We start from the raw sequence: 23,519 nt of genomic DNA on the forward strand, positions 1-23,519 counted from the left end.
GTCGGTTCAAGCTCCCCTGCTGCAGCATTAAAGTTGATTTTCCTTTAAATCCCTTTACATTGATCCCACACCAGAAATGAAGACGTTTATAATTCCTTCCCATTCACTGTGACATGAGTGGCTATTGGGCCATGAAGCTCAGTGCAGCGCTAGTGGCCTTTTTGCAAAATAAAAGAGCGGGCATTGAATGTTGGGCTGTGAAGGGAGGCTTAGCCCATTTTGCCAAAAAACTAAAAATGGAGGAGCTGTCGAACTGTTCGGTTCTCGAAGAACCATTCAGCTCACCCAGTTCAACTGCTAGTTTAAGCAGTTCGAGACCGATTCATTAGATGAATGGTTCAAAACGAGCAACCGGACCGGAAAGGCCACCGGTTGGCGGTCGGACCGACCGGTGTCCGGTTTTCAAAACACTGGAATAACTTAATATCCGACATAAACCTACGAGCTTATAAACCATCTTAGTGTACAAAACCTTTAATATAAACCCACATGTATGCCATAAGAGCACTCTACAATTCAAGTACAAAATCTGCCATCCGCAGCACTCTGAATCTTTTCGCATCTCCATCACAAAAGCTTCCAAGGTGGAGTCTATGAAGAGAATTTTCTAAGCAATGCTTACCAGGCAACAAAATTTGCCACCCTTTCTATGCTTTGACTCCATTGCATCTCGACCATGTCTTTTTGTTCCAAGCTGGATTTCATCAGTAAACGCCAATAAAGATCTCCATCCTCTGGTTCATCTAATAAACCCAACCTACACACAAGTTTAGTAACTGAACAAAGAGAAACACTGATCATTCATGAAAGGTATATGGTTTTGAGCACCCACGATTCATGCATCAGATATCCACTACATTTAGTGTTGTTTGGTGATTTCTAGCTACAAGATTTAATTTCTAAGAAATGAGAAAGCCATACAGACAAGATCAAGCAAATGCATACCATGATAAGTGATTGTAAATTCTTCAAACCATCTATTGAAACGTGACTGTAAATTAGCACACTCAAACAATTAGGACAACAGAAATCATGTTCAAAAGACACTTCGTCCATTTATGCATACTATCGGTCTATTTGTGAACACAGACATAGTGCAAGGCAAGAACTCAAAGCTGTTCACAAAGGGACACAAGTCCACTAGTGCAAAATTCTAGGTGATGTAAGGCAATGCACACAAATTGCTATTAGTCCATTTGTGTGGACTCTACATCACATCATGCACATGTACATGGTTAATTTGCTACCAATCGGATTAGGTTGTCTTTTCAATTAGAAGTCGTTATCATTAGTTATTGACTTGTAACAAACTTATGTTTAAGAATATCTTAGGTATAAATGAGTAGAAATGTGTTTTCTTTTATCCATCCTAAAGAGAATATACATGGTCTTGGTAGATAGATCATTGTAAGAAATAATCTAAAAAAGAAAAGAAATTCTTGAGTGAATCTAACTGAATAAGTACCCTTTTTTTTGGCCATGAGGGAAAGGGTGAGAGAGAGCCTTCTATTTTGTGCAAAAGAGAGAAACAAAGGTTCAATATCATTAACTAGTAAAGCATTTGTGGATTCTTTTCTTGTGGATATAGGTGATCTTCATCAAACCATGAAGCATCTTGGTGTTGTGATTGTACTTTATTTTTTGTTGTATTTAAGTTCTTGGGCTTATTTAATTGATCTTGTCGATGTAAAATCCCTTTAACAAACTGTTATGAGAGCCTGTAGATGGATTTAACAAAGGTTGATATTCAATCAGAAGAATGATTTGGCACAATGGAGAATGGAGATGATAGCATCACTAGTTAAGAGGCCTTCAAGAAGTTCCTAGGGGTAAACTTACCAAGTTCTTTATCCTTTGAGGACAAGACCAAGATCCCTGATAAAGCATACAATGTTGTCTTTTCGAGTCTTAGTGATAAGATGTTATGTGAAGTCTTAAAGGAGTCAACTATAGCTTTGATATGGTTGAAATTGAAGCATCTGCTCATGGCAAAATCTTTGACAAATAGACTATACTAAAAGTAGAAAATGGCATAACAGGTTGAAGACTGTATTAACAACTTCAATAATATCAAATTAGATCTTGAAAATAGTAAAGTGAAGATTGAAGATAAAGACCAAGCAATAATCCTCTCAAATTCATTGTCTGAGTTATATAAGCACTTTGTAGACACCATGATCTATGGTAAAGGGTATTTATTTATGCAAGAAGTTTAGGATGCCCTAAATTCTAAGGAGTTGAAGAAGAAATGTTATAAGAATAAAGAAGATGACTCAGGGGTGAGGGGCACACAGTGAAATTGTGATCTTGTAAGAAACTTTTTTAAGATATATATAGACCAAGGTCAAGGTTGAAATATAAGTACATAATGTTTTCTCTATCATAAAGAATGCCATGTAAAGAAAGATTAACCAAAAAGATAACTTCTAGGACCCTGAAGATATTGGCACTACATCAAAGGGGTATGAAAGCATTAAGGTATTATCCATTTCAAAATCTATTGAAAATAATTAAATGAATTATTGATTTTGGTCACACTTCTCACATGTTTCCAGATCAATCTTGATTTTCTTCTATTAAATGATTGATGGGGACTAAGTGTTGCTGGGAAACAATAAGGCATGTCACGTGATTGGAGTAGGAGTTACAAAAATCAAGATAGCATATTGGGTTGAAAGCATATTGTAGGTGTGAGACATATACTTGAATTGAAGAGTAATCTAATTTCACTAAGAATGTTGGACAAAAGTGTAAAGGAGAAGATGGAGACTTGAAGGTAATTAAAGGATCACTAGTAGTGATGGAAGATTTCAAAAGAATAATTTGTATATGCTATAGGTGGATGTTTTGAATTATGAGGGTACTACAACTTCAAGGAATATATATTTTAGACAAAATAAAGTTTTTGACACATAGACTTATATATCAGTGAAAGGAGTGGTCTAAATTAAGTAAACAAAATCTTCTTTGGGGAGATAATAGGAGTAAGTTGGAATTTTCGGAAGATTGCATTTATGGTGAGATTTGTAGAATTAAATTCAATATAGCAAATCAGAGGACAAAGGAAACTCTCGATTATGTTCATTTAAATCTTTTGGGCCAACAACGATTGATTCTTTGAGTGATTAGATATACCTTACATTGATTGATGATTATCAAAGAAGCTTAAGAAGCTTAGTAGGCAACTCTTTAGAGAATGAAAGCTCTTATTAACTCAAGGAAGCTTTTACAAGTACTTGGAAGCTCACTTGCTTGGTCAGGAAGTGATTTGGGTGGTGCCCTGCCCAAATGAGGGTCTCACCTATTTATAGGCATCAATGGAACTCTCTAGAACCTTGGAGGATTTCTTACAAGTCAAGAATATTCTAGAACTCCCTACACTAATTTATGTACAACCCTATATACAAGAATATACAAGAAATCTCTAGAATTCTCTAGAAAGCCCTGGACTCCTCTCATACCTTCCACCATAATGTAGAGATGTGTGGACTTTTCTAGACATCTCTAGAACCTTCCACACTATCCCACCAATGTCTTAGTGTAGATGGCTCCAAGAGTTTCCAGAAGCTTCCTAGGCTCTATATAAGCCCATGGGGAGGCATTTGAAACATCCTGTGACACTATGCTCGTGTAGTTGGAAGTATCATGTATTCCTTGATATGATAGACCTAATTTATGTAAAGCTATGAGTGTGATCAGTACGTATGAAAAATCTAGAAAATGGATTGCAATGTTGTGAAATAGAAACTAGGGCATCTTAAATGTATTAAGGATGTTGGATTGATGTATTAAGGAGGGTAGAATACAAGTCAATAGGTTAATAGCTATGTGGATTCTAATTATGCAAGAGACTTGGATGGTATGAGATTATTGACAAGTTATATTTTTTATCTAGGGAGATTCATAGTTTGCTAGACAGCCTCATTATTATAGTGCATAGTTTCTCTTTCAATCATAGAGGTGGAATATATGGCAATAGCTAAATCTATCAAGGAAGCAATTATGCGGACATATACAAGGGTTGGTTAGTAAACTAAGCATGAAGCAAGGGTCTGTAACAGTGTTTTATGATAGTCAAAGTGTAATTTATTAGTCCGAAAATCAAATATAACATGAGAGGATAAATCACATTAAGGTAAGACTTCATTTTATCTTAGACATAAACATTGGGGGAGTATTACACATAAAGAAAATCTTAACTCTTGGGAATCCAATAGATATAATCACAAAGGCCACAATGTTTAATTAGTTCAAGTATTGCTTGGACTTAGTTTATGTAAAAGGTTGCTGACTTAGGAAATAGGAAAAGGCTAGTGTTGCAAGTGATTTGAATTCTACAACCAATGTGGAGGATTGTTGAGGAGTGAGTTTGAAATTTCTCACTTAAACTATATATATGAACGAGTGAAATCACATTCAAAAGACACTTTTTTCATTTGTGTACATTAGCATAGAGTAAGGTAAGAGCTCAAAGGTGTGTACAAAGTGACATGTTCCATTTTGAAAACTTTGGGTGACGTAAGGTAATGCACACCAAGTGGACAAGTCTCTTTGTGTGGTCTTTTCAGTACTTTGGGCACATACACTAGTTTTGCTACCAATATAGATTAGGTTGTTTATTGAGTTAATGTTTATTATGATTAGTTGTTCACTTCTAACAACTTTTATTCAAGATAAATGAGTACTATTTTACTTATTGTAAAGGGAATCTAGATCGCCTTGATAGATAGATCGTTATGAGAAAGATTCTAAACACAAGAAATGCTTGTGTGAATATAACCAGGAAGTGCTCCTATGCTTTTCTAATAGGAAAGTATGAGAGAGTCTTGAAAGAAAATATGAGGGTCATATATCTCATTGATCAATTATGAAGCCTTTGTAGATTCATTTCATATGGATGTAAGTGGTCTTCACTGAACCAGGTAATATCTGTGTTTTAAGTGTGTTGTATTTTTTGTTGTGTTTTTGTGATTCTTAGGTTTGTTTAATTAACCTTGTTTGAGAAAAATCTCCTTAACACCATCCAATATATCAAAGGATTTCCTAACTAAATTATGATTCCAATTTAAAGTGCCTCATGACATGTAATGAAATAATTGAAAATCATCTAAAAATCTGAAAATGGGGTTTCAGAAATCACAATGGGTCATAAATTCTCTAGCTTCAGATATATTATATCAAATTAAGAAGAAAGAAATCCAATTAAGATAAGATAAACATTTCAAATTCAAAGGCACATAAAAATATAAAACATGAATCATTCTCTAAAGATATAGCTTAGAGAAGTTGTTTTCTAATGGAGAAAGTCACAAAAAAAAAAATTATGTATTAGTACCATGTATAAGAAAGTAACAAAAAAACATTTATGTAGTAGTACTATGTATCATAGCTGGTCTTGTGTTTACTTTTAGCTAATCTTATTTCAATCAGAACACATGAGTTTGGACCCGAAATTTAGGTGCCTAGAGCATTGGCTAAAGGGGGAAAGAGGACATATTTTCATGAACAACCTTCCTGGTGAAGGTCATAAATCTAATCGTATCCCAGATGGATAATTCGAAAATTTTCCATTAGAGTTGTTTTAACATTTGAAATTGTGTAAAGTAGTCAGTGAAAAGCTAATAGTAACTACTGTAACATGAATGTTAATATCCTGTGCTGAAAAAAAAGAAAAGATTTATGCTATAATTGATTCTCATCTGCTAGAGTTTGTGTGCACTTTTAAAGAGCCAAAACACTGATATCAAATTAATGAAGGCATGTATAAGAAAACAATGGTTGTGAACTTGGCAACGTCAGGGAGATGGTAAAAGAGTTAAATAATTCTAAAGGTAAAGTTGTGGCTTCATGATAAATATTTTATAGTTTGGAGGATACTTGGGAAGTCTTCTGTAAATTGCAAGGAATATACAAGAAGTCTTCAATGGATTAAGCAAGAAGAACATGTGTAAAGCACAACCAATCCATCTGCCTTAATATGTATTCAAGTTGGTAATTGATGGTGGGGACTTTAGACAAATGCAGAATGACTAAAAAAGAAATTGCTGCCATTGATTCAAATTCTAAGAATAACTCAAAAAGAACTACCACTAAAGGTCAAATGAAAGTCGCATTAACAGGCACGAAATACTATATCAGAGCATGTTGGGAACTGATTCATTCATTTTGCCTTTTAGTATAGGCACAAACTAAAGTACTAAATGATCCTAATCTATGGATGGCCTCAAATTGTATCAAAGGTTTCCTGAATAACAACCATGCTGAGACTACCTAGCACGGCCATGGTTTGAAATGGTATTAGCTATAGACATCAAGATCATAGGGTCCTGAAAAGTAATTTTTGTGGTCATCTGCTTGGGTAACAAAAAGAGGGGTTTGAGGTATGAGAATCGATCTTCATGCTAAAGCTATCAAAGTATGGCATTGGCATCAGTTTTTTAGGTTTGTCCACATTCAATTGCATGTTCTGCAAATAAACAAGTGAAAAGTATTTTTGTATTTCACTCTCAAAGCCTCCTTGTAAACCCACATTTGGAGATATTATACTTCTATTATAAGATGTTCCTTCCTGCAATAATGTCCTACCAAGGTTGTTAGTGGGATCAAATTAATCCTTTTTCTGTGGTTTTTGAGTAACACAAAATCTCAAGCCAACAACATTGGACAAACTTCCTAGGCTAACACCAAATCCCAAGAACACACAATCTCAAGCTTACTCCTTGAGCCAATAACACCAAACTTGATCTTGGATATATTTCTCGGGCCGACACCAAGTCCCAGCCACTTACAATTTCAAGCCTTACTTCTTAAGGCATCATTTTCCTGGGAGGGGCATTGTGGCCAACCTTTGGCCGGTGGTTGACCAAATTAGAGATGCCTTGAAAGAACCTTCATTTTGATGTCTAGGTGGAAGGAATGAGGAAAATCCATGTACCATATGCCTTTCATGCATTTTGAACTTGTTCTAGAGGTTTCCGACCCAAAACCATAAAAAAGACCAACAAAATTAAGATGGCCACCAGAAAACATGCATTTAGTATAACATGATGAAAACAGGGGATAACTGTGGTATCCTAACAAATCAGTTGATCAAAACGTTTTTCCTCTCCACTGCAGGGAGCTCCTCCACCGCAGGAAAGAAGAAGATTACATTGCATACGTTTCCAACAGAACTGGCTATTCCACTCAAATTTAATTTCTCAGTATCTACGTATCAAAACAGAGTGATTTTTCTTTGAGAAAAGACGTACTTGGTTGTAGATTTTGGTGATTTAATAATCATTTTTTTTTCATACAAAACATTTGATTTTCAGTGCAGTCCAGATCAAAGCCCTAAAAACGCAAAGATGAAACAGAAAGATTGTTCAAAATTATCTCAGATCAATGACATAAGAACATAATTCACTGTCAAAACTCCAAGAAAAAAACCCAAGAAATTAATATTACCTGTCTCAAACCCCAAGAATAGAAAGAAAGATATGACAAGAATTGATGTATAAGAGCAGCAGTGCTATCAGTTGATTTATGCATCTATAATGAAAAGGCAAACCTCCATTATCTCTGTTCTGAAACTTTCAAATGCGAATCAGAATCTGAATGGGTCATGGTTAGAATCAAAATGGCCTGTGACTGAGGTGGTGTAAAGTACCCTAACTTATTAACCCAACAATGACTCTAAATTAGAGATTGAGAAGATGTTATGCAACTTAATATAATTTAATGACTTATGTTATTAAGTAGTTTAAGCATGATTGGTAAAATAATTTAATATCACAATTTAAAATAAAAATTAACTTTAAATATTAAGTTAAAATTGTTAACTTATTTTTAATCTCAAATTTTTTTTGCCTTATTTATTCATGTTTAGCGAACATATATTTTACGACTTATCTTAAAAATATCTTATAGTAAATATCTTTGTAGTTAATTTATGCATCTATAATACTTTGAAAAATATGAATGTTTAACAAATAAATTTATTATTTAGAATTAGTGAAAATATAAATATTAGTTAGAATTAATGAAGATAAATACATCAATTTGATGGTTTTGAATAAATTTTAAGTTAATTTTACCAAAAAAAATACTTTAATATTTAAAGTAAAAAATAAATAATAAGTTTTAAGTCAACCATTTAAGAATAATTTAACTTAAAGTTAACTTAAGTAATTAATTAATAAGTACAAAGTTTTACAAAACACCCATTTAATTTGTGTATTTAGGTCTAACGATGGTATCAAACGAAGTTTAAAACATATAACGAGACAACCGCAAAATTTAACATGCAACAAGAAACTAAAAGCAACTTTAAAATTTAAATTTTTAAAATTAGAATAACTTTCTAGCACTTAAAATATGTGCAAGATAATAAATTTTGTAAGGAATAATAATAAAATATAAACAAGTGAAAATGTAAATTGCATATAAACTAGATATGTACATTCAGAGAATGAAATGACTATGCCATATAGAAATGAGAAGGTATTATGCCATATAGAAATGAAATGACTCACCAATAAGCTGACATAAGCCATTCTTGGAGTTTAAGCATGGGATCCTTCCTCACAGATCTCTCCTCCTCTTAGCCTCTTAGGTTGTGTTTCCTCAAGACAGTAATAACCACTTCCATCACTGCTTCTCTTGGCACTAGTATACCTTGTTTGATGGTTCACTTTCTTATCTCGGGCGTATATAAGATGGATTCCACAGTTTTTCACCACATGGGATGCCCCAGAGAGACTAAAATAAGCTGTAATCTTCCTGAATTTATTGAGGCTACTGGACTTGGGTATCATAAGTTTAGCACCAGGTTGATACACCAGCCATATGTGATCAGTCTCAACCCCTCTGTCTCCGCTGTGTGTCCAAGAGATGGAGCTACTCAAATAAGGCCCTTCTCTAAATTCAAAATTACAGCAAATCAGACCAGGGCCTTGAATTATTTCATCCTCCTCAAGTGAGAACACAGAGCATAGAGCAAAACCCAGGAAGTCCTTGTTATGCCAATTTGGAGGCAGCTCTATTGTTACTGAGGATCCGATACTTGGATGCTGGAACCACTCTGGAATTGTACTTCCAGGAAGAACAATACTGTATTCAATTTCTGGAAGAAAGTTCTGCATCAAAAGACAAATAAATAAATAAACAATTATAATGTTTTAAGATATAATACCAAATTCACACATGAGAGAGTTAAACCTGATGAAGTTTCTCCAGTATAGTTGCCACATTATCCTGAGCTAGTGCGAAGCAATTCGGCAGTTTGAAAGTTACAGGACGAAGGCAAGAGGAAGACGATAGGTACTGTGGCGACTGTGGAGATAGAACTGATAAAGACTCAAGGGATATGCAATCCCCAGCATCTAATAATTTTATATTTGGTGGGAGCTTGGAAATTTCTTGAAGCCTTTTGCACTGGTTCACAGAAAGGATCCTTAGATGAGAAAGTCTATTCACCTCCTCAGGTACGGTAACAAAATTGTTTCTACTAAGGTTTAATTCTTCCAAGAAGCGTAAGTCGCCAAGATTGTCATTGATCGATCTATCTGTTAGATTGCAGCCACTAAGATCTAAATATTTTAAGGAGTATAAACCTGACAAATAAGGCAACTGCAAACCAATCCCATCTGAATTTTCTCTATGCAGTAACCTAAATAGAAGGGATGAAAACCAGGAGTTAGATGTTGATCCTTTACATCCCCTAAAGGATAACTCTTTAAGGTTTCTCAAATGAAAAAGTGAGAGAGGTGGCTGAGTTATAGCAGTTCCATCAACTTGAAGTTTCATCAAGACTTGCAACCTCCCCAGCTCCTCTGGCAATTTGCTGAGTTTTGAACAGCCAGAGACAATGAGGGTTTCAAGGGATCTCAAACTGCAAATGCTATTCGGAAGACTTTTGAGGTTTTTGCATTTTCTCAGACTCAATGACTGTAGGCCTTTTAGATGAACAATTGAGGGGGGCAGCTCTTTTATGGATGTTCCATCTAAAAGAAGCTTTTGTAAACATTCCATAACCTCCATGATTTCTGGAAAACTCTCTAGACCTGAACATCCAGAAAGCACCAGAGTTCCCAGGGATTTCAAAGAAGAAATGTTGCTTGGAAGAATCGTAAGGTTTTTGCAGTTTTGCATATCCAATAAAACAAGTCTTGGGAGAAACACCACTGAAGAGGGAAGTTCTACAATAGCAGTCCCTTCCAAATCAAGCTCCAACAAACATTCCATATACCCTTGGATCTCTGGAAACTTGTCAAGTTTTGAGCAGCCAGAGAGGTTAAGAACTTTAAGTGATTCCAATCCAGTGATGCTTGGAAAATGGTGAAGCATTTTGCAGTTTTTCATATTCAAGATAGTAAGTCTCTTCAGCTTTGTAACTGATGGGTGCACCTCAAGCAAACTTGTACAACCATCAAGAATTAGCCACTCCACACATGGTGCAGAAGACAAATTTGGACATTCCAGAAGGTGTCGAGAGTTACCGAGATTGATGACTTCTAACTTTGGAAGACGCTGTAACATAAAGTAAATCAAAATTAAAATTCCCACTCATTTGCTTCGATGAACTTTAAACTTCGTTGATAAAGGAGTGGTAATCATACCTTGTGCTCTTTCCAAAGTTGTTTTATGCTGCTATGCTTCAAACTGAGTTCAACCAATTTCTTACCATCAAAATTTGATGGCAATGACTCCAAAGTCCATCCATCCCAATGGAGATATCTCAACTTACGAGAAGGAAATTTAAAATCTTGAGGAAGATAGATGGTGTTAGAAACTATAGAATTATTTTCTGCATTTTGATAGACTCGGAGCAATCTAAGTTCTGTCATCTTTTTGAAAGCATCAGAGGTAAGATGTATTTCATTTGATATAGACATGTTTAGGAATATGCCTTCAATTGTCTTTGTCCCCTAAAAACCATGAAGAAGGGATAACTAAAGAACAAAACCCATAAAATCTAACTAAAAACATATAGGTAAACAACTTTTTAACTGAAAATCAATGCCTTAAAATCTAAATAAGGTCAGGTACTTAAGCTCTTACCGTATTTTTTGTCAATACATGATGAACATCTTCAGGATCCCACAATCTGCTCCATTTTCCAGGTTCATTAGGACATTCCTGCCGAACAATTTCCCAACCAGATTTTTGTATCAAATCATGCATCAATAACTTGTTGTCAAAAATACTAATGAGAGATTTGTTATTGAGCACTAGCATTCCATGTATTGCATAGAAATTGCAAGCATCAAGTATTCGTTGAACAAAATCCAAATCCTCTCCTTTGAAGAAGCATGCAACATCGAGGAATATCTGTCTTTCATAACGATTTAGTGTTTGAAAACCTCTCATAAGCACATTTTGGATTTGCATGTTAAGTCATTTCTCCAGCCTTTGCAGTACACTTTCCCATTCAAATTTTTTCTTACCAAACAAGAGAGAACCTAGAACTTCAAGAGCTATTGGAAGTCCCTTACAATAATCTACTATGCATCTCGATAGGTTTATAAAACCTTTTTGAGGACTGTTCATGTGAAACGCATGCAAAGAAAAGAGTTGAATAGCTTCCTTACAATTTAATTCCTTAGCCTCATATAATGCATCCACTTCCAACATAGCAAGCAAATGTTTGTTTCTAGTTGTTACAATAATTCTACTACCTAGACCAAATGTTCTACAATATTTAGCTAAGACCTCAAGTTGTTCGCCGGATTCAACATCATCAAGAACAACAAGAAGCTTTTTAGACATAAACCTACGCCTTATTTCATAACCCCTTTCAGACTTGTTTCTTATGGTCGGAATATCTCCCCCTAGAATATCTTTAACAAGTTGATGTTGTAACTCAATCAAATCCTTCTCAAGACTAGTAATATTCAAAAGAAAGCTAGCACCATCAAATTGATGAACAATTGTGTTATACACAACTTTGGCTAGAGTTGTCTTGCCTATTCCATCAATTCCACATATCCCAATCATGCGGACATCATTTGAGTCAATATGTATTAGCGAGGCTATTTCCTTCAAACGGCGTTCCATTCCAATCAGCTCATCACCAACATGTAAGAGTTTAAGATTCATACTTAAAATGTCTTGAACAATTCTCTGAATAGCCTGTGATTCATACCTGCCAATCATAAAGCAATATAACAACCTATAATGAGTTAGAAACTGTAATAAACAAAGCATGGAACTGATGATGATGTTTAGTTTTCTTCACAACTGAACTATAGCAAGCATAAATATAGGATTCCTTGAAGTGCATGACAAATCTAAATTAATTAACTTATACCTTCACATATATTTTCATTATGTTGTGCACCCATTATTAAATGTAAAAGACCGGATGAGTTTGTTTGTGCTCCATGTTTAGTGACTCCAAATCATTGAAGTTGATTACTAGTAGCAAATATCAGTTTTGTTTCAACACACATGTATCCATGCGCCAAATCCCAATGACTATTACTATCATGGAAAAAACTCATGAATAACTAGAATGCTTAGAAAAAATTTATATCCAAGAAAATTTCCTTGATCATATGTTTGATTTTGCCAACTTTTTTTCGATCAATGATGAGGAGCTTGAAAGTAGTTAAATTTTAAAAATTAATAATTTCTACTATATGAATTATTTTCCATTTTAGGTGTTCATTTTTCTTGAAAGTTTCCATTTGAATATCGCATTGTTTCCTTGAAGAAAGGGTTATTCCAGTGCATGAATACTAAATGAAATTCTAATATACCCATGCTGCACATGCCATCCAGACAAATTGGCTGCTTCCCTCAACGCCGCCTTCCAGCTCATCACCTTATCCTCCGGGACCTTCTGGTATTTATCAAATGCTTCTCCAAAACTTCCCGTCTGATTTCGCACATCAGATGGTTCCACATGGTAGAAAACTGGCACTACCGTCTGCCCCTTTTGTATCTTGCACTCCATGATCTTGGCCAGCTCATCCAAGCACCATTTTGAATGAGCATAGGTTTTCGAAAAAACCACAATATACATCCTCGATTCTTCAATAGCCTTCAAGAGTGATGACCCGATCTCTTCTCCTCTATCAAGTCCTTCTTCGTCTCTGAAGGTGCGGATTTGCTTCTGACACAAAGCGGAATGAAGATGATCTGTGAAAGCGAAGCGAGTGTCTTCACCTCTAAAGCTCAAAAAGACGTCCCATCTCCATCCAAGAGAAAAGACACTTGAGCATGTCGTTGGAGCCATAGTCAGGGACGTTGTTCGTCCAAAATTGCAAGACACTAAGAAATTTTTGGGTTGTTAGTGTCAAAATTACAAGAGAGTCTGAAGATTTATTTCTCTCTACCTTTTAACATTGAAGCTTCCTCTAATCTTCTTCGTTCTTTCTATCATTTTATTTTATTTTTATTCAATGCACAGTATTAGAAACAGAGGGCGAGACTTCCTGGAATTGCTACTTCGGTTTCCTCACCTCTTTTGCCTCTTGGACAGTCAAGTTTTGGCTGCTGCTTTCCCTTTTCTCAGCTTTTTTGGCCCTTTTCTTTCGGGGTCGGACTCTGCTATGTTTTTTCATTTGGTACGATCACGTCGGAGCTTTCATCCCACGCTTTCTAATTTTTTATTTAAAAAACAATTCTAGAAAACAGTTTTTGCTTTTGAAAATAAAAACCCGGTTTTAAAATTTTAGGGCACCATTTAGTTATCGTTTTCTGAAAATAATTTTTAATAACAAAATAAAATTGAGATTAATTCCATCTTTACAACTCTCATTATTGATTTTCAAAAATATGATATTTTCTATTAATTACAGTGCTTTTCTAAATTTCCTTTAAATTTTTCTAAATTTTTTCATTAGCCAAATTGGTTTAAATCAAACCACACCTAATGCATAAAAATTAACATTACAAAATCAAAAAGGTTCAAATTGATCCGATTAACATTATAAAGTTATAAATTAAAATACATTTTGAATGACTTTACTATTTTTCTCTTCATATATAATCATATTTTTTTCAGATTTTTTTTATTGTAAATAGTGAATTTTTCAGATTTTTTTTATTGTAAATAGTGAACGAAACTAATAAGTAAAACTCAAATGATTCAATTAATATAAAAAATTTATAAAAAAAAATTGATCTAAAATGACTTTATTATATATTTTCTGCATAGAATCATTCCTTTCCAATTTCTTTCCCTAGACAAATTAATGGATTTCAAATCAAGTATGACTCAATATGTTAGATTCATTAACAAATTTAGTAATTTTTTAAAAATAATTTAAAACTAAAATAATGACCAAATTAATAGTAAAAATTTATAAACAAATTTTTTTCTAAAATGATTCTATGTTTCTCTAGCTTCCCTATAAAATCATAATTTTTTTTTTTATAATTTTTCATTGGACAAATATTCTAAATAAAATAGACTTAATTCTTAAATTCATTAATAAGTCTATTAATTTTAAAAAATAATTTAAAACTAAAAAAAACATAATTACAACTAGAAACTCATGGATTTAAATCGGTATAAAATGACTTTATTATATCTCTTTTACACATAATTATATTTTTATGAATTTTCTAACTAAAATAAACTTCAAATCAAGAGAGGTTTTATGTGTTATATTTGTTAATAAGTCTAATAATTTTTAAAAATAATTTAAAATTTAAAAATAAATCTAATTACCAATAAAAATAATAGACCAAAAGTGGTATAATATCATGAATTTATTGTTTATCTTATACATACAACTACTGTATTTTTTAATTTTTCTAGGTGAATAAATAAATTAGAAATTAAGTAAGAGATAATTATTATTAAATTCTTTAATCTTTTAATTTTTAAGAATAATTTGGAATTCAAAAAACTAACCTAATTTATATATTTAATACTTATTTATTTTACATTGGTTTTGATTTGGTTTACAATAAGGGGGTGTTTGGTACACGAGAATAGGGAGTGAGAATAGACATCTCATTCATTTTCTCCCTTATTCCTATGTTTGGATAAATGTTAAGAAGACAGAAATTGAATAAAAAATTATTAAGGTAGAAATCAAATTCAACTTATAAGTTGGATTTGAATTCATCAAAAGTAGGTAGTATTTTGATTCATTGAACCCATTTGATAATATAAAACAATCTAAATTTACTATTTTACCCTCTTAATTATCTCATTCTTCAAGCTTGATGCTTAACTTCTTTGCATATCTAGAGACTCATTCATCATCCACTTCTCTACAACAAGTGATTCTCCCAAACTGAATCAATCAAACCTTCCATGACATTTAAGAAAAAAAATTTCAATTTCTAATTTCTAGGTTTTGGATGTTCATTTTGATTGTTGGATCCATGATTCATCATTGTTCGTTGCAACTAGGCTCTGAAAAGTTCTTTCTACATCTCCGATCAGGTTTACCTTTTTCTCTCTTTATTCTTCTACTTCTTTATTTGTCTTTCTTCTTCTCTATAAATCGGTTGTTTTTATTTTATTTTATTGATTTGTGTTTGGAATCTTGTATTTGTGGATCTTGTATTTGGTGTTTCTTTATCTTGTATTAATGGAAACTAGAGAGGAAAATTGAAATGGTTGGAAAAAGATTTTTCGATTTCACATGTTTACGATATTGAAAATTTTTGTTTCATACATGAATGGAGACTAGAGAGGAAAATTGAAACGGTTAGGAAAAAAAGAAAAAGAAAAAAACAAACAAAAACAAAAATTTTGGATTTCACGTGTTTGTGATATTGGAAATTTTTGTTTCATATATGAGAATATTGCCTAAAGCTTTGTTGTATGCCGATATGACTTAGGAGGATAAGGAAAAAACGCATAAACGAAAGTTAAAATTTTCAATCTCAAGTGTTTTGTGCTTGCCATATGATAGGAGAAAGATGAATATGGCCTAATTCTCCATTTGGTTGCCCAGAAAATGGTTGAAATTTAGAAGAAAAACTAAAATTTTATTCTTGGGTGTTTTTATTTGTGATGTTGAAAGTTTTTGTTTCATTGAACTGACGGGAACAGGAGGATATTGCCTAATCCCCCATTTGGTTGCCGAGAAAATGGAGGGAAGTTTGAAGAAAATATAAAATTTGCAACAATGCATGTCTTGTTTTCGTGAGATTTATAGTTTTTGTTTCTTTGAATTGATGAAGACAATTTGAACTTAACTTTTGAAAAATTGAAGCATCATTAAGCGAAAGATTCTAATTTTATTTATGTTTAAAAAATAAAAAATTCTTACAAGAAAATTGTCAACTCATGGCAGTTAAAATTTGTGGTAGTGTGGATCTTGTATTTGATGTTTTGGTCCATTTGCAGTGTAAGGGTGTCTAGAGCTATTTAACATATTCTGAACATGTACAAAAATGTCAATAGAACAGATGGTTATGTTCAGCAGATTAATTTAATTTTTGCTAGATTTCCCATGCAAGAGTATTGTAATGATAAATTTTTCCTATCTGTATGTGCCCCACTTGCACTAGAAGGATATTGCTATAGCATCGCATCCTTACCTTGAACCTAGCACCTTTTTATATTTAAATTAGTTTTTTTTATTCTGTTGAGCTACTAACTTTCTTAAAAGGTATGAAAATTAGTATTAGTTTTGTACAAATGAATTTGCATATATTAATTTTTCTTTGCTTATAGAAAATTAATAATGAGATCAAACATAGAATATTTAATCTTTTTTTGTTCCCATTAAAAACACAAAATGTTTTTTTTTCCCTTCTTTATGATTAGGACTCTTGCACAACCATGGACCTCATTGAGATGGAAAGAAGAGAACAACTTATCCTAATTCTATATATTATAGTGAACATACTTAATATGCTTACTGCACTTTGTATGGCTACAAGGAAACGTTATCAGAGGCGAACATTGATGGAAAGACCTGCAAATAGAGAATTTTTATGAGTTGATCGAAAATCTTAATCGATTGATTTATGGGAGTGATATAGCATGTATGGAGCAACTTAGGATGGATAGACTTACTTTCATCACGTTATGTTCTATGCTTCATACTATTGGTAAACTAAAGGATTCAAAATATGTTGATGTAGAAGAAATGGTTGCATTATTCTTGCATATTCTTGCACATCATGTAAAGAATTGAGTTATAAAATTTTGATTCTTAAGGTCTGGAGAAACTGTTAATAGACATTTCAATGCAGTATTGAATGCGGTCATTCGCCTACAAGGAGTATTACTCAAAATACCGAAATCAGTCTTTGAGAACTCCACGGATGAGAGATGAAAATGGTTTAAGGTATATAAATTATAAATTAAGTTTATATAGGTTTAATTAATTCATATTATAGCAATACTAATGCTTTTATTTAAATAGAATTGTCTAGGAGCTTTAGATGGAACTTACATTAGAGTGATTGTACCTGAGGGTGACAAACCTAGATATTGAATAAGGAAGAATGAAATTGCAACAAATGTCTTAAGAGTTTGTTCTCAAGACATGCAGTTTATTTATGTATTGCCAGGTTGGGAGGGATCAACCTCTGATTCTCGAGTGCTTCGAGATGCAGTTAGTAGAAGAAATGGATTGACAATCCCACATGGTAAATATGTGGTTTTTAGAAACAATTGATTTCTTTTTAATACATGATATATTTTTTAAAATATGTTTTGGAATATTCATTTTAGGTTATTACTATCTTGTTGATGCTGGCTATACAAATGGAAAAGGGTTTCTTGCCCCATATAGAGGGCAATATATCATCTCAATGATTGGAGAGACACATGCCAACAACCCATGAAGAGTTTTTCAACATGAAGCATTCTGTAGCAAGAAATGTTATCGAGAGATGTTTTGGTTTTGATTACTACTCAAAAAGTGCTATTTCATAGCTTGTAATTAACTCTTTTAAACACTTTTGAGTAGTAGTTATCACCTTTTAACCCAATTAACATATTAAGGACCCTTGCAATCAATTCTAATCAAATTGTGTTAAGTTTTGGTGTTTTGATAGCTTTTTGATCACCAAAGCAATCCGTGATTGAGGAGAGTTCTTTGGAATCCATGGCAAAGCAATGGAAAGCTCAGAAACATGAAGAACAAAAGCTTTGAAGTCCTTTGCCATAAGCAAATCCGGAATGCAAGGAGCAAAAGATGTCCGGACAGGGCGTCTGGACACACCATCAGATGGCGGCGGAAGTCAATGATCCGGACAACACATCCGGATAGGATATGCTATCGTCCGGGTGTGATGTTCACGAGTGCCGTGTGCTTCTCCCTAAGGGAGTCCGGATAGGGGAACGCGCCACATGTCCTCTTGGGGAATCCGGATGGAGTTGATCCGGATAACCATGCGCACTCCGTGTCATCAGGGAGAGGGGTCCCTACACCTTGCACAAGCAGACGGTCCCTCTTGCGACATAGCTCATTCCACCCGAGGGAAGAATTCTGTCTGGATCCTCTAAGCGGATATTTCACATCCGGCCGACATTCTACCTTCTCCGGATATCTCACATCCAGATGGGAGAGGAGGACGTTTCAACTTCCCCGGTCAGACATGTCCGAATCCTTTGATCGGATATCTCACAGCCGGATGGGAGAGGAGGACGTTTCAACTTCTCCGGTCAGACATATCCGGATCCTCTGATAACGCTTACCCGGAGAGTTTTTCTCTCAGTATACAGTGCCGTGGTGTTCTCCTGAAGCTGCCTGATATTTCCGACCGACATCTTGAGATATTTTGCTTTAGATATTTGATGTCTAATCCCCAAACTCTCCTTGTAACCCACCTATCATAGGATTCCTTAGTCTTTAAGCAAGAACAAAGGGGTGAATAACCTCTTATATATAGTTGTAATTTTCTTTACAAAGAAGGAGATCTCGGGAGCTTGTTCTTGGAGACAACCTTTTGTATAAGGAAGAAAAATATATTACAGAGCACTTGCTCTGTTTTTCATATATATATTTTTGTTTTCTCCTTAATTTTCTTTCTAGCCAATCAAACTCTGAGGATTTTTCCTCAGAGGATGAGAGGCTAGGCTCTTTGTCTCTTGGAGTGAAGAAAGCCGGGTAAGTTTCCTCATGCATAAATTAGAAGTTTTGTTGTTTTAGTTTTTAATGAAGAGAAAGTGTGACCCGTTAATGGTTTTTATCTTTTTAGTTAACTTAAAACTCCTTTAACTCACCTGGGCCAACACTTGATAAAGCAAGTGATCTCCGTTCATTGAGATGCACTAGTTTATCTCTTGAGAGCTTTTGAAAGGTGGTTTGAAGGTAGGATTTTCTAGAATAGCCAACACTTGGTAAGCTTTTGGACTCTAAGGAGACATCCATTAGTTATCTCTTGCGAGCTTTTGACGGGTAATCCAAGGTTAAGGATCACCTTGAATGGCAAACGCTAGGTGAGAGGCATGAGCCATTGCAAGATGCATCAGTGAGAGGGATTTAGTGTTTGAACCCATTAAAGGGAAGCATCTGTACCACACCGGTTAGAGAATTAACTATATGTTAATTCTCTAATGCGAGGAAAAGAAACAAGTGACCGAAACTCCCTCTTTGTATAAGGAATCTGAGCCCAGTGATCTAAACTCCAAGAAACACTTTTCTTTGTAATTAAAATCAGTTACTACTATTTTTGGTTTCACTTAAAAACCAACCTTTTCACACATCTTTATGTTTTCTTTTAGAGCTAACCTTGAAGTGAAAAATCACCAATTTAGCTTTGGATGAATATCAATTGTGAAGTGAAAACCCATCCCAGTGAACGACCCTAGAGCCACTATGCTATGCTAGCTAAGGCTATCCTAGTACATGGTGTAATAGGTTATAAATTTTGTTGATTACTCCCTTCTGAGGACCACAATCAAGGGACACCAGCTGGACACGTATCAAATGGCACCATTGTCAAGGACCATTGAGAGAACATGAATCAGCTGAGACACCAATTGGAACGAATCAGGTTTGCTTAAACTACGTTGGGTTATACTTAGGAGCCCTTGTTTCTATCCAATAAAAACACAATGCAAAACCATTCTTGCTTGTTGTCTTCTTCATAATCTCATTAAAAGAGAGATGCCTGTGGACCCATTGGAACAAGAGTTGGATGTGCAAGACCACCAAGTTGTAGGTGAACCAATAACTATAATTGAACCATCGGATCAATGGAGTGCTTGGCAAAGAAATTTAGCAATTCAAATGTTTAATGAATTGAGGACATTATAGTTTGTTGTTTATTTTAGGAGAAAAATTATGTTTGATGTTTTAGACTTATCATTTGCAAATTTTGAATGGTTTGTATGGATTATTATATGATGAACTAGTTTGAATTGAATTTGATAATGTTTTTCTATTGTTAAATTTGAGATATAGTTAGATATGTGTTTATTATAATTGTTTTCATATTATATTTGTTCTTAAAATATAGTTATATAATTTGATATTTTTGAAACGTAGGACAGATTCTACATCAAGTGGTCAAATAAGGGAGTGTGGAAGAAACAAACAAGTGTGGACTCCCAATGAGAATGAAAAATTGGTTGAGTGTCTTGTTGAGTTGTGTATTTCAGGGAAGGTAAAATGTGATAATGAGTTTAAACTAGGAGCATTTTTACAAGTGGAGAAGATGTTAGAGGAAAAGCTTCCAAACAGTGGACTTAAAGCAAGTGCACATATTGAATTGTGTGTGAAGACTTTAAAAAAACAATTCAATGCCATAATGGATATGTTAACCCATGGTAGCGGGTTTTCTTGGGACAATGCAAAGAAAATGGTTTTATGTGATCAAGATGCATTTGAAGATTGGGTCAAGGTAAATATATTTATAATACTTCCTATCTTGTATTTTTATTCCACAACATCTTGTTAATTTATTTGATACATTGGTATATTCTTTTGCTTTCAATATATTATGTATTTTATATGAATTACATTTTAATGCATGATGTATTCTTTATTTTTGAGTATCTACCATTGATGCTTTTAGGAAAATAATTAGAAGTTATAGTTGGAAGTGATCATAAAAATTCAAATAGACCCTATTCTATAATTCATTTCATCAAAGGAAAGAAATGATATATATTCTTAATCATTTATCTTGTTTTCAAACCAATGTGGCATGAGATTAATATTTCTTTAAGTTAGTAACTTTTATTTTAAAGATGCTAATTATTTTTTTGTATATTTTACAAGGGCATAAAGATGCTAATGGTTTGAGACTCAAACCATTTCCACATTTTGATGATCTAAGTCTTGTTTTTGGTAAAGATCATGCTAATGGAAAATGAGCAATGTCAGTTGCTCATATTTTGGAAGAGTTAGATCAATGTGAAGCAAGTAATGAAATTGGAGTTGATGACTTAGAAGCCAAAGTTGATGCCTCTCATACTAATACAGTTGCATCCACTCCAAGTAGAATGGAATGTTCATCACAATCTCATAGGAAAAGAGCAAAAAAGGATGACACAACTTTAATTAATGTGATGACAAGAACATGCAATGCATTAGAGAGCCTTATTGGTAACTTCAACCAACAGACAGAAAGGGAAAATAGAGTGGTTGGTGAATTGGAGAAACTTCCTAATCTTAATAGGTTGGACATATTGAAGTTAAGTTAAATTATTATGAATCACCTGATGAAAGTCAAATTTTTGTTCAATTTAGATGAAGTTCTCAAGGTTAAATGGGTGAAACAACTTCTTCAAATCCCATGAATCTCCATGTTGCATACTTGTTGATTTATTGTCTTTAGGTTGGATCGATAGAAATTTTAGGTTGGATTTTGTTTCATCAATTTCCTATGAACTTTTTATTGATTTGATGGCTTAATTTTGGAGAATATACTAGTTGTGGATTTTAGTAGATATGGTACTTATATTGAGAACTAGAATGAAGTTTATGTTTTTTTATTTCCTTTTTTTGCAAATAAGAAATAAATATTTGGTAGCTTTGACAATTTATATGTTCTTATATTTTTTTTCTTTGTAAAATATAATTCTATAGCTTTTTTTGCATGACAAATTATTTAAAATTTTGATAAAAGAAAAAGTGAATATTTAAAATTTTAAGGTTATGGATTTTATTAGATATGATACTTGTTGAAAATTAGAATAAAATTTGAAATCTTTTATTTCCTCTTTTGGAAATAAGAAAAACATTTGCTAGCTTTGAGAATTTAAATATTATAATAAATATTTTTTTTTTTGGTAAAATATAATTTTATAACTACTTAAAGCATGACAAATTATTCAATTTTTTAATAAAAATAATAATTGAATATTTGTATATTACGGTTATATGATTTTTTATGGTTAATTTTTTATTTATTGAGTATATATATATTTTTAGTCTTATTATTTAATAACAAAAAAACTCTCAAAATTTATTTATTTTTTAAATAAAAAAAATTATATTAAATTATATGTAAGGATATTATTGTAAATTTATTTCATTTTCATTCCTATTATTATCAAACATTGGAATGGAAACAAATAATCATTTCAATCTTGCATTTCTAAGTTCATCCAAATTCTAGAAATGGAATCATCAAATTTATTTTTATCCACTAAGAAATCGGAATGGAAACAAAATATTCATTTTTATTCCTTATTCTGACATATCAAACACCCCTAAGTGTAATGACAAACTTGACACATGCATTTTAGAAAATAAATTCATTTTAAATCAAATATTATTTTATGTTTTTAAGAAAAAAAATTAATTATATTTTATGAAGGAAAAACTATTTATTTCTAATTATAAAATTATTTTTATTTTTAATAGGACCAGTTTAATAGATATTATATAATTAAATTTAACCAGGTACCTGGATGCCACGCTGCTAAAAAGTATACAACTAAGTTGAAAAACGAAGTCTTGGTCAAAATGAAAAAGCGTGTAGGGGAAAAATCCTCTCCCATTAGACAACTTATTATTCTTTTTATTCCTTAGCTCCGAAGCAATTTTCATGTAGAAAGCGCAGGAAGTTTTCATTGGGGCAAAATGTGTATGACTCATTAATCTATCGTTGGTCCAAAATTACAAGACACGCAGAAATTTTGGGTTGTCAGTGTCAAAATTACAAGAGATTCAGAAGATTTATTGCTACAGCATTTTCCTCACCTACTCATATGGTATGCATTTTTATTGGCACCATCAACACTGAACTTTCATTTCATCTCTTATATACAAGGTGTATATTTACTTATTAAAAATTTGAGTTAATCTTTTAACTTCTATTTTCAAAATAATTTTTAAAAATAATTATCTTTTTTAAGATAAAGTTTTTTAAAATAATTTTTTAAAAGATAAAAATTATTTTTGAAAATTCATAACGAAATTTGACCGGTGTTTTTTTTTTTTGAAAACAAACTAAAATAAAAAACTAGATCATTAGTAGAAATTGTTTTCATAAATTTTAAAAAGTAAAAGGAAATATCAAGAAATAAAAAATAAAAATAATAAAAAGTAAATAAAAAAGAACAAGCCCAGTACAATATTAGTTTATAAAATCTTCAAATACATGTTTCTTCTGATTTTTTTTCAACTTCTCTAAATTTTTTTATTAGACAAAATAGA

General features: G+C 32.8%; 1 pseudogene; it reads right to left on the reverse strand.

The window, feature by feature from the left end:
• Positions 1-251: 251 nt before the first annotated feature.
• Positions 252-13,219, reverse strand: LOC117907667 (annotated as a pseudogene).
• Positions 13,220-23,519: the final 10,300 nt, after the last annotated feature.

Source organism: Vitis riparia, chromosome 18, assembly GCF_004353265.1.
Source record: "Vitis riparia cultivar Riparia Gloire de Montpellier isolate 1030 chromosome 18, EGFV_Vit.rip_1.0, whole genome shotgun sequence".
Lineage (NCBI taxonomy): Eukaryota > Viridiplantae > Streptophyta > Magnoliopsida > Vitales > Vitaceae > Vitis > Vitis riparia.